Here is a 19,310-nt window from a genome sequence, read left to right as displayed (position 1 = left end):
CAAGCTGTATTACATGGCAGTGTAGATCCAGCCTACGTTAGCACTTTGACGGGAAATTGCCAAGGAATATCTGGGTTGTGGGAAATATTTCAGAGGAAAGCAATGGTAAACCATCTGAGTATTGTTGAAGGCTTTCATGGCTGGAATCAGTGGGTTGCTGGGAGTTTTCCAGGCTGTATGGCCATGTTCCAAAAGCATTATTTCTGACGTTTCGCCCACATCTATGGCAGGCATCCTCAGAGGTTGTGAAGTCTGTTAGGAACTAGGCAAGTGGCGTTTATATATCTGTGGAATGTCCAGGGTTGGAGAAAGAACTCTAGTCTGCTTCAGGCAAGTGTGAATGCTGCAATTTACCAACCTTGATTAGCATTGAATGGACTTGCGGCTTCAAAGTCTGTCCCAGGCATGTGGACAATTTCAACAGAATGGTGGATTCTTGGAGTTATTAACATAAAAAGCAACTTTTTATGCTTCTGGAACATGACTATGCAGCCCAAAAGTCATACAGCAACCCAAAAGCAACTTTCCTAAACTTGGGATGTTTTTTTCCTCATAATGAATGCACAGAGAAGTGGTTTTAGCAGGCCAACTCTGAATGTGAGTTTGTTCAACACAAGTCCTTTGCTTCTACTGTTTTGCTTCAGCTTTCTTTTCTGTGGCCATATTTCCTGTAGGAAAAGCAGCCGCACCCTTGATGATCTTCCTCAATGGAAAATTGCTTTCCAAGACCATTTTTAATAGTTCTACAACAACACTTGTTAAACCCTCAGAGTCTTCTGGCTTACTTGTTTATTGGCTCAATTTGCCGCAGCATGCCTAGCAGGCAATCTACAATGAATGTTTAATGTGTGGATAGTCCAGAGCATTATGCTGCAGACTGACTTCAAATCAAACGTATTCTGGAGTAGCTGTGTTGACAATGCAAGAAAATACAACACAATCGAAATCCATAAAACAGTGATGCCTTTATTGACCAATCAAAATGCACAAAATACATCACACAGGCTTTCAAAGCTTGACTGGCTTCTTCAGTCAGGCAAAGATGTTTTTTAAAAAAGGAGAAGAAAAAGGACCGTGTTAGAGTCAAAGGCCTACATTTTGTCTCAGTTGTTACTTCTCTTCTCAGTTAAGACTGGAAGGATATAAATACAAGCCATGTTACTATTATCATTAGTTGTTAATATTGTACAGAAGGAGGCAACCAGAAACCACTTCTGAATGTGTTTTACTGTGCCCTCCCCAACCCCCTGACAACGTAATCCAAGTGATAGTGATAGAAGATGAGATGCTCAGGTTGGAAGCCATTCAACCAGTTAGTGGGAGAGAGCGAAAGATAAATACATGTAGCATTGTGTCTAATAATGCAACTGGGCTCAAGGTGAAAAAATGTTCAGCTGTTGACATGCAGAGAGATGAAAGGAAAGTCCAAAGCTGAACAACACTTATAATGAGCTTGCAAAATTTGAGCAGGGTGGTAGGTGGTCTTTCATTCATAGACTGTCCATAAGTAGCGTTTCTCAAACTAGGGGTCGGGACCCCTGGGAGGAGGTTGTGAGGGTGTGTCAGAGGGGTTGCAAAAGCCTATCAGAAAACACAATATTTCTCTTAGTCACAGGGGTTCTATGTGGGAAGTTTGGCCCGATTCTATAGTCGGTGGGATTCAGAATGCTCCTTGGTTGTAGGTGAACTTTAAATCCCAGCAACTACAACTCCCAAATGTTAAGACTTATTTTCCTCAAACTCCACCAGTGTTCACATTTGGGCACATTGAGTATCCGTGCCAAGTTTGGCCCAGATCCAGAGACGTGGATGTAGGTAAACTACAACTCCAAAGCTTAAGGTCAGTGCCCACCAAACTCTTCCAGTATTTTCTGTTGCTCATGGAGTTCTGTGTGCCGAGTTTTGTTTGATTCCAAGGTTGGTGGCATTCAGAATGCTCTTTGGTTGTAGGTGAACTATAAATCTCAGCAACTACAACTCCCAAATAACAAAATCAATCCCCCACCAACCCCACCAGTATTCAAATTTGGGCATATTGGGCATTTGTGCTAAATTTGGTCCAGTGAATGAAAATACATCCTGCATATCAGATATTTACATGACAATTCATAACAGTAGCAAAATTACAGTTATGAAGTAGCAATGAAAATAATTGTATGGTTGGAGGTCACCACAACATGAAGAATTGTATTAAGGGGATATAGCATTAGGAAAGTTGAGAACCACTGTCATAAATCAAAGCCAACTCAATTGCAAATTGACTACAACAATGTACTCATGATGTGCTTCAGTCAAATATTCCTTTCATAACAAACCACCCTTCATGGAAAGGTGCATTTTAGTGACCCTTTCCAGCACACCTGCCGTTTCCAAATACTTCCCTAGTCTGAGTTGATGGGAAGGCAACTCAACCCAAGGCTAATCTGATCATTGTATGAGAGTGGCCTCTATCTAACATCACTTATATTATAGGCAGTTAAATGGGGCAGAATTTGTGCGATTGCATTCAAGCATTGCTTCTATAGTCCTGCTCAGTTTCTAAGAAAAGACTTACGATGTCCATCACACAAACATTCAGCTGGATAGGGGCTTACTCCACATGACCTCTTAAGGTACCATTTCAATGCTCCTGGCACTGAAGGAGAATCAGGGGGGCAGCCCACTTAAAAGGTGGGTCTTGGAGGTGATCTTGAGCATTGGACGATTGCAGCAAATTTCTTACCACAGCCACAACACGGAGTACTAAGCGCCATACAATCATGAAATTTCTAACTTGCAGTGACCAACCAAGGGTGTTACAAAAGTGTAAGTTGCACACACGCCATAGTAACTTCCTAAGAAGATACTAGTGCCTAGTTTTTCAGGTACCATGAAACTCTTAATTGGAACACAGTTAACTACCTCTGAAGAATGGGATATCAGATCCAGGAACCCTTTAAACACTGCAATTCCTGACTCTGAGATTTCTATCAGATTGTGGGTGTCCTGAAGTAAGAATACTTAAGCCCTGACCAAAGAAAAAAATTTTGACAGCCAGTAACATTCCAGTGATGTGTTTCAGCGGACTAAAGGGTGGCACAAGGCAGAGGTTTAACTATGGGAAAGAGAGCAAATTAAGGACATAGTCCCTCAAATAAGAATTCTGGCACCAATGAAGTCTTGCAACAGTCTCCAAATTTCTAACATGGCAGAGAGTGAGACACTCAAAATGGTTCATACCTAGACCTTTTCCATTTGCTGTGCTTGCATTCCCTCAGTATCTTTGCCTGATCCTTTCCCCCCTGAATACTGAAAGTTACTGCAATGCTTGACATTTTGGGGACTGAAAGAAAAAGAGTGGGATATTATTTATTGTTGTTGTTAGGCTGAATTCTCATCTAGATAAGACTTCCCCTCATTTTGCCCCATAATTATACTCCTGGCAGAAGGGTGGCAGATCTTTCCCACCCACCCGCACCCATCAGATAATGGGAAGAGATGAGTGAAGTCTATGCATCTTTAACAAGAAGCCAATTTGTATTGAAATGGAAATCAAAACTCTTTCACCCTCAAGATGTACTAAATTATGTTACTTAATCAACTTTCTCAACTGCCACTACCTGACTCTGTTTCTCCAAAGATTCCCATTGGCCAGGAAAATTTAGGGATATATATATATGGTATTCCCCTGACATTAAGTCCAGTTGGGGGTTGGTGTTCATCTCCATTTCTAAGCCAAAGAACCGGCATTGTCCATAGACACCTCCAAGGTCATGTGGCCGGCATGACTGCATTGGTAGAAGCTGGGGCTGATAGTTCTACCATTGGTAGAAGCTGGGGCTGATAGTTGAAGCTCACACCACTCCCCGGATTCGAACCTGCGACCAACAGGCTCAGCAGCTCAGCAGTTTAACCCACTGCACCACCGGGGGCATATATACACACACACACACACACACACACATACAGACACAGATACATGCATACATACAGATATACACACGCACATATCCATACATATATATATATATATCAAGTGTTTTCATCTTTGCTAAAACCGCAGGTTCAGGTGTCCAACATGTTAAGCTTTCCAGAAGGCTGAATGTTAGGAATTGTGGGAGTTGAAGTCTAAAACAGGGAGGGCCCAAGTTTGCCCATGCCTGGTTTACAGCCTGGCCACATTTACAGCAGCTTACCACCAGGCCCGTAGCCAGGATTTCGTTTCGGGGGGGGCTAAAAAATTTTCAGGGGGGGTTTCGGGGGGGGCTGAGTTTCGGGGGGGGCTGAGTCTGAGTGAAAGAGGGTCTAGCCTAGCAAACCTTTTGTATCATTACCCCAATACCCCCATACATATGGGATATATTGAGAATGGTGATCAAATCATGATATTAATAAACATAACAGTTTAAAAATGCACCAGTAAGGCCTTTTCGCGAACCACCATGAGAATTTCGGGGGGGGGGGGGCTGAAGCCCCCCGAGCCCCCCCCCCCCCCCTGGCTACATGCCTGCTTACCACCATTGGTTGATGAGCTCTGTTTTATCGAGTCTTATATTGGTACTGGTAATTGATTATATATATTTTTGGTGCTAGTAATTGACTATATATATATATAGAGAGAGAGAGAGAGAGAGAGAGAGAGAGAATTACAAGCACCAAAAAATGTACAAATGTCAGAAGAGGAACATATGCTAGGTGGTAGAAACACAATGGACACTTAGGACTTTAACCCACAAGCAGGGGGAAAGTGGGGGGAATCATCTAACTTTGTTCCCTACCCCTTTTCTTTGTCTTCTGGAATGGTCATCCACCCCTACATCCTTTCCCCCCTTTTCTGCCCATCTTTCCCTGTTTTAAGCTGTTTGAAGTTGAGTAACAGCCAACTCCCAAAGATGGACATTTGGTTCCATTTCCATGCACTGCAGTCAGACCAGAAGTACCCTCACATCATGTGTTGGCTTCTGTGGGACTTCTGTGGGACTCCATTTCTGCAGCACATGGAAACAGAGCTAAATGTTGATTTGATGATTTCGTTAGAAAATTAAGACTCTTACTACATGACTGCAAAAGGTATTTCCTTCACAACATCAGCAACATAAACAAAACACAAACATGTATTTCAGCAGGTCAGAGGAGGGCTCTGCGGTGTTTGCCACTTTTCTCTCTGCACTGTTTTCTGCAACAGATGACAAGATGGGTTAAGTGCAGGGCATGACCATTGCAACCAGCAATGAATCATCACTTCCTCTAGGATTCTCCCTGCGGCCAAGGGAGTGTTTCTGGGAGGGAACGTAGCTGGATTCCTCTCTGCAGCCACAGGCCAGACGCTGTTTCTAAAATCTGAGAGACACCTGATCCCACTGTCCACAGGCAAAAATGTCTCCAAAGGAGAGCCTGCCAAACATTTCACCTTCTAGGTCAGGAAAGCTCAAACATTGAGTGAAACAATCCTGGTGCCCTCCAGATAGGATGAGTTGCATCAAGCCCAGTCAGGATAGCTGCTGCCATGTTGTTGGGGGATGATAGAAGTTGTGGTCCAGCACTTCTCAAAGGCACCAGGTTGGGATGAAGCACCAGATAATTCTTTTTGGCATCTCTTACTTTTTACTTTCTAGGTAATCTGGCTGGAAAGTAAAGCTCCTAGGTGTTCATAATAATAATAATAATAATAATAATAATAATAATAATAATAATAACAACAACACTTTATTTATATTCCGTCCTATCTCCCTAAGGGAACTCAGGGTGGATCACAGTACACATAAACAGCAAAAATTCAATGCCTTTTGGACAGAAAGGAGCGAAACAGACAGAAAGGAGGCATGTTGTGTCAACGTCCAACTTTTTGGCGCTTTGGAAGTTGTGCTTGAATCCAGCCACGGTGGGTGCTGTCACTCCATCCTCTATGACAAAGAGCCATTAGGACTTCCTCCTTCCTTTTGGTCACCGGACATTTTCTGATCTTTTCCTTTTATGGTATCGTAAAATACCTCCCCCGCATTTTAGTGGTATCTAATTTCTCTACTTAAAGCTCGAACTGCTCAGGTAAACCATGAGCTGGGCTGACAATCGGGTGCTCACGTCGACCTGGGGCTTCAAACTGGAAACCTTTTGTTTGGTAGATCTGCTGGTTATTTACGAGCTGTACTAAAGCCCAGCCTTTTAAATTGAGGCCCTTTATTTGAGGGCAAGAAAGCTTATGTCTGATATGGCTGTCAGGTATCATTTTTAATAAGGACTATACTTGAGAATGGAAAACTTTTCCTTTTCTAGAAACAGTACGATTATTTATTTATTTTCTCTTCTGCCTTTCTCTCATATAAGGACTCAAGGCGGCTAACAGCAACATGGCACAATACAAATGCAAAAATACACAAACGTTAAAATTCAACCAAATATTCTGTGTCAGCAAGCATTAAAAACAATAATACAAGTAAAATAGTGGTTTAAAAACTACATTTACAAATCCAGCATAGTGTAGCCGTTGAACTATTATTTGACTTGCTATTGAAACCCACTGAGTGACCTTGGCAAGCCACACACTCTCAGCCTCAGAAAGGCCCATGATAGATCCGCCTTATGTTGCCATAAGTCATTAATGACCTCGTCATGGAACGACAAAAACAATCTGGACAAAATGCCAAAAGATCCCATATTTTGACGTGTGGGTGGATCATAAAGACAAAAATAGGTGCATTGTGTTAATTCATGAATGTGGGCAATGTTAATTTTACAGAAGAACACATGGCTATAGCTACATCACCCAGAAATTATTGCTTGTATTTCATTTGGAATTTAGGTACAGTTGAAACTTGTTAGTAGCTACTAGGCATGTGCAATCCATTTTAAAAAAATGGTTCTAAACTGGCGCTTCATTTCTAAAGTTATTTCCGAATTTCAGGCGTAAAACTTTCAGAACGCGAATGAAACTTAAGATTCTTGATTCTTCGTAAGTACTTTGTTAATGGCAGTCGTGATTGCGCAATAGGGAAGACTTCACTGGCAGCGGGGAAACTTCAAGGACTCCTCTTTCCCTCATTTTTGAGCTATCCTGATGAAACTTATTACAGTGGTAGAACACATTTATGACTGTTAGCCCACCAAATTTCAAAATGTTTGACGTATTCATGGATTTTTGGCATTTTTTTTACGTTTTAAAAAACATTGTTTTAAAAAAAATCAAGAAGAGCTATCTCCTTGAATTTTCTATCCAAGATAAGAGGGGATCATGCCCCACCCCCCAACTAGTAACTAATTCCAGATTGTAAATTCTGCAGTATCGTACACTCAAAATAATAAACAACTCGTTCTATCATTTTTTTCCCCAAAAATATATGCATATCAACCAAAATATTTGAATTGTTGTGTGGTTCTGCATTTGACAAAAATGTGCGGATGTGCACTTGCCTGCAGCAAGCAGGATCAGGGCATGCATCTTTCTGGGTTACTTTTTTCTCCCTCTCTTTCTGTTGTTCTCACAATTTCTTCTTTCCTGGTGGTATTTCCTTCCCCAAAGGGAGGCTGCAATTGACTCTTTTCTCTTCTTCCTGTCCGCATGCACTGAAAAGGCTGGCAGGAAAAAGCTTTTGGCTCACTGCCGCAGATGCCGGACTCAAAGGCTAGGAATAATTCAGAGCCTGTGACAGTCGAAGAGGGAGGGCTGCAGAGAAGCCTTTCATTTTCTATCCCCACAACAAGTGGTTTAGGAAACCCAACAAATTTTAACAACCGGTTTGGATGAATCAATGCAAACTGACTGAATGACACCACTGCGCTTACTGCTGTTTTGATAAACTGGTGACACTGCTGGAGAGCCAAAATGCTGCTCTTACTTTCCATTTGTTTCAATTAGGGTGGGGGATCTCGGACCCTGCATGTGGAGCCACTCTCTCGAGGCCTTTTGGATGCCTCCTTCCTCATGGTTCAACTGTCTGGTGGTTTCCCGACACTCATATGGGCTTTTCCAATACTAAAAGACTAAAACAGTTTTTAAAAGGCTTAACAGTTGGCAGTAAGAGCTAAGCAGAAAAAGATTTATTTTTTTTGTTGTGTCATGAGTGACTTGTGAAACTGCAAGTTGTTTCTGGCGTAGGAGAATTGGCTGTCTTCAAGGATGTTACCCAGGGGGCGCCTGGATGTTTCACCATCCTATGGGAGGCTTCTCTCAGACCCCCACATGAGAAGCTGGAGCTGACAGATGGAAGCTCACCCACTCCCCAGATTCAAACCTCTGACCTTTTGGTCAGCAGTCCTGCTGGCACCCATTGAACCACCGGCCGGCTCCATAATGCCAAACAACATCAGAGTGTAGTCAATATTGATCTACTCACATTTGCATGTTTTGAACTGCTAGGTTGGCAGAAGCTGGGGCTAACAGCGAGAGTTCACCCTACTCCCTGGATTTGAACCTGCAACATATGTGTGTTTGCATATGTGTGTGTGTGTGTGTGTGCGTGTGTGGTTTTGTGCATGTAATTTGTAATGTAATTTTTGGTTTTTGTCTTTTTAAGTTCCTTCTGCTGTGTTTTTCAATGTTTTTATGAGTGATGATCACTCGTTGGCCTGATAGGTGTATTGTGTCCAAATTTGGTGTCAGTTTGTCCAGTGGTTTTTGAGTTATGTTAATCCCACAAGCGAACATTACATTTTTATTTATATAGATGTCTGACTTTTGGCACAGAGTCCCTTAAGTAGCTCTTAGCATTCACAAAAAGTCAACCAGTCATTTAAAACAGAACCAAGGAAGGAAGGTCATGAAGCAAAAAGGAAGAATGTCGAGTACAAAAACAGTGGATTTCAACATATTGGACCTGATAAGAAAAGTGATTCCAGAGCTTTGAGAACTTTTCATTAAACTGAATCCAAAGAGCAGATATCTCTGGATAATCTACTACTTCCATTGTTTTTGTGTGTCACCACCCACACTGGTGTCTTTCACGTTCTGCCTTTTCTAAATAGTTTCCTCTGTTTGGTTATTTCCTATGGCACGGGGAAAGTCTCACTGCTCTGAGGAGAAGGTAGGCAAGGCAAGCAGCTATGTCGACCATTGCTGTGAAGGCCAAGGCCCACAATGCCACCTGCTTGTCAGCTTGCCCTGCCACGACACATTCAAGCGCCTTGGGACATGTCTGCGCTCCTGGAAGACACAAGAAGGTGGCTTCAGACACCGATGGGACCTGCAGAAGTATCACAACCCAGAGGAAGCACACCTCCATCGCCAAGAGGAGAATGACACAGAAGACAAAGGCCACTGAATGCCAGGTACAAGGAGTCTTGGACTCCAAGGGAGTTGGGTCAGTCTTGAAGGCAGTCATGGCAGGTGTTGGAGCAGGTCCTGCCGCAGTTTTGATTCCAGCAGCCATATTTTGACTCAGGCCAATGCTATCCATCAGCTCCTCATTCACTACCCTCGCAACCTTCCTCTCATGCTTTTGCCCAGCCCTTATGAGCTTCATGAGTCCCACCGGGAGAAGGGCAGCCAGAAAGGCAAACCCCCACATGGAGGACACCGGTGAAGAGAAGCGCTGGTTGAAGCAGAGGGCACTGCAGAATGGCTGGGTGTTGACATCTGCCAGGGTCCAGTTGCAGGCCAGGTCAGGCTGGGCAGAGGACCAAGGTCCGTCAGCAATAAAAAGGGCTACCAGACGAAGACCCAGAAGGAGGTACCAAGGGGCTAAGCCTTGGCCACCAGATCCACCTCCAGGGAGTGCCATGGCGGGCTGAAGCAACCGAGCCAAGCCAGCAACAACAGCAGCCATCTGGGGAAAAAAAAGGAGAAAACAGGATAAGGCAGTGTTTCTCAACTTGGGGGTTGGGACCCGGGGGGGGGGATTGGGAGGGGTGTCAAAGGGGTCACCAAGGACCATCAGAAAACACAGTATTTTCTGTTGGTCATGAGGTTTCTGTGTAGAAAGTTTGGCCCAATTCTATCGTTGGTGGGGTTCAGAATGCGCTTTGATTGTAGGTGAACTATAAATCCCACTAACTACAACTCTCAAATGTGTTCATATTTGGGCATATTGAGCATTTCTGCCAAGTTTGGTCCACATCCATCATTGTTTGGGTCCACAGCGTGGGCACGAACCCAACATACTTTGGATGGCTGATCCAAATGTAAGGAACGTTTCAAATATTTAACCATAGCTATCATGTCTCACCTTAACCATCTCATCGCCAAGGCAGAAATGTTGTGATGTCGTAGGTTCATACTGTATAGATCACCCTTGGGCAAACTTGAGCCCTTCATGTGTTTTGTACTCCAAGTCCCACAATTCCTAACAGCCTCAGATCCATTTCATTCCCCTCACAGCCGCTTAAGCCAAAGACCATCAGAAAACACAGTATTTTCTATTGGTCATGAGGATTCTGTGGGAAGTTTGGCCCAATTCTCCCATTGGTGGGATTCAGAATGCTCTTTGATTGTAGGTGAACTATAAATCCCAGCAACTACAACTCCCAAATGTCAAGGTCTATTTTCTCCAAACTCCACCAGTGTTCACATTTGGCCATATTGAGTATTCATGCAAAGTTTGGTCCAGATCCATCACTTTTTTGAGTCTACAGTGCTGTCTGGATGCGCACAGACGACATTGTCATCAGCATATTGGAGTTCTATAACAAATATTATTGTAACCTTGGTTTTGGCTTTCAGTCTGCTGAGGTTAAATAGCTTGCCATCTGTCCAATAGATGATTTCCATTCCGATGGGCAACTTCCCATCAACAAGATGAAGTATCATAGCAATGAAGATGGAAAATAAAGTTGGGGCAATAACACATCCCTGTTTGACACCTGATTCTACCTTAAATGGGTCTCTTTGGGAACCATTGCTGTCCAAGGCTGTTGCCATCATGTCATCATGGAGGAGCCACAAGATGCTCACAAATTTGTCAACATATGTCAACAGAGGACTTGAAAGCACATATACAAAGAAGATGGGGGAAGTTGTGGTCATTCAGATGCTGTTGAACTGCAACTTCCATTAGCCTTTGAAGTCCAGCATTCTTAGGAAAGGCAAATCATTCAAATCTCAGGTGCAGGAGCATATTTTAGGGGAGCTGGGGTTCCTCCTCTGTTAGAGAAACAGAAGTGCTTTGAAAGTGCCGAACAATGGGATTTTTTCAGCGTCACCTCTTTAGTGAAGCAGCTTGCCAGGGCTTGTTCCTCTTTGATTCTTGATTTTATTTTGATGTTCTTATCTAAAAACTTCCACGGTTTTCAGACCAGAGGTATTTAAGGGATCAGGCAGGGATTGTCTTTAGCAATTACAGCATTTGTTCCATGATTTTTTAGATATTAACTCATGCAATCTTGATCACTGGTGGGACACTTCAACACAAGATATTTTTCATAAGCATGATACTATCTCGCTGCCAGGCCAGGCACTTATTATCTCACTATTGTAATCCTCATCTGAATTTTCCAGTCTCTCCCTGCCTTGGTGTGTTTGGCTCCGCTTTGTGTTCCCCGCCTTCATTTCCATCTGGAGTCCGGACTCCAGATTCCAGACAGGCCTCTGTGCCAAGGCTATTCTTTAAAGAGATTATTTCTCTTACAAAGAAAACAGACCTGCCTATCTCCAAAGGAAAAAACAACCACAACGAGAGATCGGGTTCCTTGTATCTTTCTGTCTTTCCTGGAAAAATAACCACCAACGCCAGGGAGTTCCAGAGTTTTCTCCAAAATCATCATGAGCAAAACCTCAATATCTATTGGTTCCCAGGCTTCTGCAAAGATTATTCCACCTACTTCTCCTGCATTTGTCCACTTATAGATAATATCTACTCTTTTATAAATGCAAAAAAAAAGACATAATGCCATTTTTGGGGGGATCAGGAGCAACTTGAGAAACTGCAAGTCACTTCTGGTGTGAGAGAATTGGCCGTCTGCAAGGATGTCTGCATTCCATCTGAACATGAGGAAGAACTTCCTGACTGTGAGAGCCATTCAGCAGTGGAATTCTCTGCCCCAGAGTGTGATGGAGGCTCCTTCTTTGGAAGCTTTTAAACAGAGGCTGGATGGCCATCTGTCAGGGGTGATTTGAATGCAATATTCCTGCTTCTTGGTAGGGGGTTGGACTGGATGGCCCATGAGGTCTCTTCCAACTCGATTCTATGATTCTATGACATTGCCCAGGGGATGCCCAGATGTTTTACCATCCTATGGGAAGCTTCTCTCATGTCCCCACATGGGAAGCTGGTACTAACAGATGGGAGCTCACCCTGCTCCCCGGAGTTAAACCGCCGACCTTTCGGTCAGCAGTCCTGCCGGCACCCATTGAACCACCGGGTGGCTCCATAACGCCAAACAACATCAGAGTGTAGTCAATATGTCAAAAGCCATTAATACAGAAGAAGTAGGAGGGTGTTGCAGCAGTTTGCTTTTTCCTGAGTCTACTGGGAAGGGTAAAATTCCCTTCCATAATGGAAGGAAGCTGAAGACAAAGGGAGAAAATGAGAGGAGAGAGTATTTTGAAAGCTGGAAAAAGTAGGACAACAGAGAATTGATTCACTGTCACTGTTGAATGACTGCCAAGTTAAGGCATTTATAAGATATGCTTTGTAGTCATTCAACAAGTTATGAAAATAGCTCAATGAATGCTCAAGAAACAAGAAATGGGAGCTGTAGCTTGGTGAGGACTTATAGTACTGTCTGGATGAGAAGGCTAGGGACCTTGTAAAACTACAATTCTCATGGTCACATACTATTGAGCAATGGTGTCAAAACCTCATTCATTCTACAGCGTGTGCGCCAGAAGACATTGGATTGTTTTGTTTTGTTTTTCGTGTCAGGAGCGACTTGAGAAACTGCAAGTCGCTTCTGGTGTGAGAGAATTGGCTGTCTGCAAGGACATTGCCCAGGAGACACCCAGATATTTTGATGTTTTATCATCCTTGTGGGAGGCTTCTCTCATGTCCCCGCATGGGGAGCTGGAGCTGGAAGAGGGAGCTCATCCATGATCTCCCCAGATTCAAACCTCCGACCTGTCGGTCTTCAGTCCTGCCGGCACAAGGGTTTAACCCATTGCGCCACTGGGGGCTCCTATTGGATTGTCATGCCCTCGATGGATTTAGTTTTGGTGAAGGATAGATATGGTTAAAAGCAGGAGGAGGATTTCACGGGAGTGATGAAAACTCTGGATACCTTGTAAAACTCAGTGACCTGGGACAGAGCAGTTGCATGAAAAGTCCCACCCAAAGAAACAAAGCAAGAGCAGCAAATGTTTGTGCAAATGAGACAGCATTGGGATAGGAAAGAATTTTGCAGAATTCCACAGCTCCATAACAAGGGAAAGAGAATATTTTTCTGCCCTGTCCTGAGTAATAATTCCATCACTTGCTTTCACTACATTATGACCCTTTTTCAGAAAGAAAAGCAAATTACCTCGAGGGATAAAATACTTTGGAAATGCTGTTTGGAGTGTCCCTTGCTTCTCCTTCCACAGCCTCTTTTCCTTCACCTCTTAGGATGCATCGTAAGTAAAGGTAAAGGTTTCACCTTGACATTAAATCTAGTTGTGTCCAACTCTGGGCGGTGGTGCTCATCTCCATTTCTAAGCCGAAGAGCCGGCATTGTCAGTAGACACCTCCAAGGTCATGTGATCAGCATGACTGCATGGAGCACTGTTACCTTCCCGACAAAGCGGTACCTATTCATCTACTCACATTTGAATGTGAGTAGCTCACCCCACTCCCCGGATTCAAACCGCCCATCTTTCAGTCAGCAAGTTCAGCAGCTCAGTGGTTTAACCCGCTGCACCAGCGGGTGCATCCTACACTGTAGAAATAATGCAGTTTGACCTCACTTGAATTGTCATGGCTCAATACTATGGAATTACGGGAGCTGTAGTTTTTTGTGGTCTTTAGCCTTCTCTGCCAAACTACAGCTCCTTAGATTGCATAGCATTGCACCAAGGCAATTCAAGTGGTGCCAAACTGTATTCAATTTACTGTCCAGATGCAGCCTTACTTACCACTTCTTAAAACTATCAAATCCAGCCAGTGGCTGTTTCGAAATCTGCATAAGTTGCCAGATCTATTCTAACTGTTTGCAAGCCTCTTGATAAATATATAGTATGATAAGAATTGAAATCCGCCTCCCCGTGTTATTTTATTTACCTTTTGTCTTCTTTTAGGTTTTCTTGCTGTCTTGTTGCTCCTCTTGTTGGTCCACACTCTTCGCTTTCACGCTGCTCTTCCTATCTGGTGCTGCCTGATGCAGAAAAGGGAAACTAACTTTTTGTTCCATCACACCAGAAACTCCCTGCACACTCACACAAAATGCAGGCCAACCACTCAGAAACAGAAAAAGCTGAAATGAAACCCCCAAGACGCAGGAACAGCTGCCAGCACTACCGCCTCCTCCCAGCTGTACATGAGCTGTCACCATCCCACTACACACAGAGACACAAACACACAACAATCCCCCCTTTCATTAGATTTCCCCTCTCTCCTTCCAATAGCCTTTATTCGAGATTGGCTGGACTATAGCTCCCATCCTCCCCACAATGAGGGTAATCTTTCTCGTTAGGGGGACATACCGTATATCAAGAAGGCACCAATTATCACCCAGCAAGAGGAGAAACCTGTACAAAAATTCAGAATATCTGAGTCATGTGTCATCCTGATTTACGATGCAGTTCCTGTCCATTGTACGAATTTTAGCCAACACATTTCTGTTAAAACTTGTAGAATGGACAGGAACTATCTTGTAAATGACATGTTCCACTGAAGCCCCATATAACCTGCCATTATAATGCAGATTGAACTTAATTATATGTCAGACTCATACAATCCAGTTCAATCTGCATTATATGAGTCTACAGTAATCATATAATGCAGTATCAAACTGCATTATATGGCAGTATAGTTGTGGGTGTAATCTGTGTGCAGAGACCGGAGTTTGAATTATCACTCTGCCATAGAAACCCACAGGCATGGAAACTCACAGCCCCCCAAATACACTGCCATAGAATGCAGTTTGAAACTGGATTATATGGCAGTGTAGACTCATATAATATGCTAATAATATGTGCTAATAATATAATATATTGTATATACATATATTATTGATAATATTATAATGTAATACAATATAATATTAATAATAATACAATATAATAATTTTATATTTCATATTACATGTAATATTACTAATAATATTACAATATAGTAGTATAATACAATATAGTAATATATAATACTAACATTGTGCTATGCTAACAATATAATATATTGTATGCACATTCTAGGGAAGTAATGCTACCCCTCTATTCCGCTTTGGTTAGACCACACCTGGAATATTGTGTCCAATTCTGGGCGTCACAATTCAAGAGAGATATTGACAAGCTGGAATGTGTCCAGAGGAGAGCCACTAAAATGATCAAGGGTCTGGAGAACAAGCCCTATGAGGAGCGGCTTAAGGAGCTGGGCATGTTTAGCCTGAAGAAGAGAAAGCTGAGAGGAGATATGATAGCCATGTATAAATATGTGAGAGGAAGCCACAGGGAGGAGGGAACAAGCTTGTTTTCTGCTTCCCTGGAGACTAGGACACAGAACAATGGCTTCAAACTACAAGAAAGGAGATTCCATTTGAACACGAGGAAGAACTTCCTGACTGTGAGAGCCGTTCAGCAGTGGAACTCTCTGCCCCGGAGTGTAGTGGAGGCTCCTTCTTTGGGAGCTTTTAAACAGAGGCTGGATGGCCATCTGTCAGCGGTGATTTGAATGCAATATTCCTGCTTCTTGGCAGGGGGTTGGACTGGATGGCCCAGGAGGTCTCTTCCAACTCTTTGATTCTATGATTCTATGATTCCATGATTATACATATAACTTGTAAGCCACTCTGAGTCCCCTTTGGGATGAAAAGGGCAGCATAATAATAATAATAATAATAATAATAATAATAATAATAATCCAGTTCAAACAGATAATGTGGATTATCTGCTTTGATAACATTGATTACATGGCAATGTAGAAGGAGCTTGTGCTGTGCAAAGCCAAGAGTGATCTCTATGTGAAGGCATCCTGTTGATCCTGTGGTACCAATCCTATGTGTAGCCTCATCTACACCGCCTTATAATGCAGTTTGACACTGTGTTATATGATCATTGTAGGCTAATATCATGCCATTCAATGCAGTTTAACTGCGTATATAAGTCTGTTATATAAGCCAGTAGAATGTTAGGAATTGTGGGAGTTGAAGTCCAAAACACTGGAGGGCTGAGTCTGCCTGTGCTTGGTTTGTTGTTGTTGTTGTTCGTTCATTCAGTCGCTTCCAACTCTTCGTGACCTCATGAACCAGCCCACGCCAGAGCTCCCTGTTGACCGTCACCACCCCCAGCTCCTTCAAGGTCAAGCCAGTCCCTTCAAGGATGCCATCCATCCATCTTGCTTGGCTTACCCTGACCATATAATGCAGTGTAGATGGGACCCGACTTTACCCATGAGAAAGCCTAATTAAATGCAATAGGATTTATCAGTCACAAGACAATACATTGAATGCTATGTTACTCAGATAGAATATTTATTTTTCACAGTTAGTACCAATAGCTATGTTTGTAGTTGAGTGCCTTCATGACATTTACGACTTATGGTGACCCTAAGGTGACCCTATTATTGAGCTTTCTTAGATTTGTTCAGGAGTAGTTTACTTTTGCCTCTCTCTCAGGCTGAGAGAGTGTGACATGTCCAAGGTCATCCACAGCTAAGTGTGGATTTGAACTCTGATCTCCTGAGTCATATTCCAATGCTAAAATCACTATATCACTCTGGCTTTCCAACATATAGTAAAAGTAAAGATTTCCCCCTGACATTAAGTCCAGTCGTGTCCAACTCTGGAGGTTGGTGCTCAACTCCATTTCTAAGCCAAAGAGCCGGCGTTGTCCGTAGACAATTCCAAGGTCAAGTGGCCAGCATGACTGCATGGAGCACCATTACCTTCCCGCTGGAGTGGTACCTATTGATCTACTCACATTTGTATGTTTTCGAACTGCTAGGTTGGCAGAAGCTGGGGCTGGCAGCGGGAGCTCACACCGCTCCCCGGATTTGAACCTGCCACCTTTCGGTCAACAAGTTCAGCAGCTCAGTTCTTTAACCCACTGCGCCACTGGGTATATGTATTATCTATTTTCTGACATAGATATGGGTGAAATTTCATTCTCCATCTGCGGATCTGAAGAAGCAGACTGATGATCGATATCTACAAATGCTAAAATGAGTTTGTCTTAGGGCCTTTCCACATAGTTATATAACCCAGAATATCAAGGCAGAAAATCCCACAATATCTGCTTTGAACTGGGGTATCTGAGTCCACACTGCCATATATTCCAGTTCAAAGCAGATAATGTGGGGTTTTGATTCAACTGTGTGTAAGGGGCCTTATAAGTGTTGCTTGATTCCTCCCTTCCTCCTTCCATTTTAGAGTTAACACAGATTCCCTTTGGTGTTTTTTTAACCTTTGAAAAGAGCACAACAATGTGAAGAATGTTTCCTGGAGCATTAAGGCACATTCCTTCCACTTGCAGGCAGCAAGCAAACATTATGCTCCCTTTTCAGATCCTTCTGGAAAATAGATTCGTAGCATAGGCTGGAGCAAAAGTGAGGATTCGGTGCATTTGTGGGACTCAATCGCTGCAATTTGTGGACTAGACTAATAATAAGACCTAACTGCGATGCTTCTTTTAAGAAGGTGAAACCCTATAACCCCCACCCCACCCCCAGGATGGTTTTCAGTGAGGCACTGGGAGGCAGAGGAGACAGAGATATGAAAACCCTTTATTTACAAATAGAGAGATCTGCCGGTAGCAGTAAAAAACAGAAGTGCCACCCCGAGATGCAACTCAGTTGGGGCTTTATAGGATTTCCAAGGACATTTCACACCTCTTACATCACCCTCAACAAACATCCTCCTTCTCATGCTTCTTTCTTTTCATCTTCCATATAGGAGCCACCAGTGGCACAGTGGGTTAAACCCTTGTGCTGGCAGAACTGAAGACCAACAGATCTCAGGTTCAAATCCAGGGAGTGTGCGGATGAGCTCCCTCTGTCAGCTCCAACACCCCATGCGGGGTCATGAGAGAAGCCTCACACAAGGATGGTAAAACATCAAAACATCTGGGCGTCCCCTGAGCAACTTCCTTGCAGATGGCCAATTCTCTCACACCAGGAGCAACTTGCAGTTTCTCAAGTCGCTCCTGACATGAAAAAAAAACCCTTCAATATGATACCTTTGATCAGTAGTTTTGTCAAAACAGTTCAAGTAAACAATTCCCCCACAATTTCCTGATTACAATCATTCAGTATATCAATATACCACCTGGGCCTTTTCCGTTCCTTTGAGGCACCCATTTGGTCCACTCCATCAAACACTATTTTTGTTTGAACTGTCTAACATCTTGTGAGTTCTTTGGCTTGATGTTCCCAGACCTTCAATTGATTCCCTTTTGCATATCTAGAGAAGGTGATGGACTGTTTATTGCTGGGTTCTGTTTCCTTGTTTGTTTTTTATTGCCCTACCAGCCTGTGTTTTGTCATAGTGTACTTCTTCAATTGATTCCTTCTAAGGCTATTTATTTAATCAAACGTATTCTTCATACTCTTTTATTCATACGCCAACCTTAAAAGCTGTGGCATAGACATCGAAAACTGGGAAGCCCTGGCCCTTGAGCGCCCTGGCTGGAGGTCAGCTGTGACCAACAGTGCTGTAGAATTTGAAGAGGCGTGAATGGAGAGTGAAAAAGAGAAACGTGCAAAGAGGAAGGCATGTCAAGCCAACCCTGACCAGGACCACCTTCCATTTGGAAACCGATGCCCTCACTGCAGGAGAACATGCAGGTCAAGAATAGGGCTTCACAATCACCTACGGACTCACTGCCAGGACACCGAACTTGGAGGACAATCTTCCTCAGACAACGAGGGATGGCCTAAGTAAGTAATTTATTAATCAAATTGAATGTAAATAAAGTCCTTGTTTCTTGTTCCCTTCACTAATATATTAGTTAGGATGTACTCTGGGTGCAGAGACCAGAGTTTGAATTATCACTTTGCCATGGAAATCAACTGGGTGATCTTGGACAAGTCACAGCCCCTATCTACACCACCATTTAATGCAGTTTGAAACTTTTAGTGAAATATTTATTTATTTATTTATTTACGACATTTATATGCCGCCCTTCTCACCCCGAAGGGGACTCAGAACGGCTTACAAGATATATAAAATATATTATATTATTAGCATAGTACAATATCAGTATTAAATATTACTATATTGTACTATACCATTATAGTGTAATATTATTAGTAATATTAAATGTAATATAAATATATAATTAT

General features: G+C 42.9%; 1 long non-coding RNA gene across 1 annotated transcript; it reads right to left on the bottom strand.

The window, feature by feature from the left end:
• Window positions 1–6,238: 6,238 nt before the first annotated feature.
• LOC132779362 (uncharacterized) lies at window positions 6,239–14,480 on the bottom strand. The gene is made up of 2 exons (XR_010910123.1): window positions 14,097–14,480; window positions 6,239–9,737 (listed from the first exon to the last, which is right to left on the bottom strand). It is a non-coding gene; the product is annotated as an uncharacterized lncRNA (long non-coding RNA).
• Between the last annotated feature and the right edge of the window lie 4,830 nt (window positions 14,481–19,310).

The sequence above is a fragment of the Anolis sagrei genome, chromosome 6 (assembly GCF_037176765.1).
Source record: "Anolis sagrei isolate rAnoSag1 chromosome 6, rAnoSag1.mat, whole genome shotgun sequence".
NCBI lineage: Eukaryota > Metazoa > Chordata > Lepidosauria > Squamata > Dactyloidae > Anolis > Anolis sagrei.
This window is presented reverse-complemented; position numbering and strand designations above follow the sequence as displayed.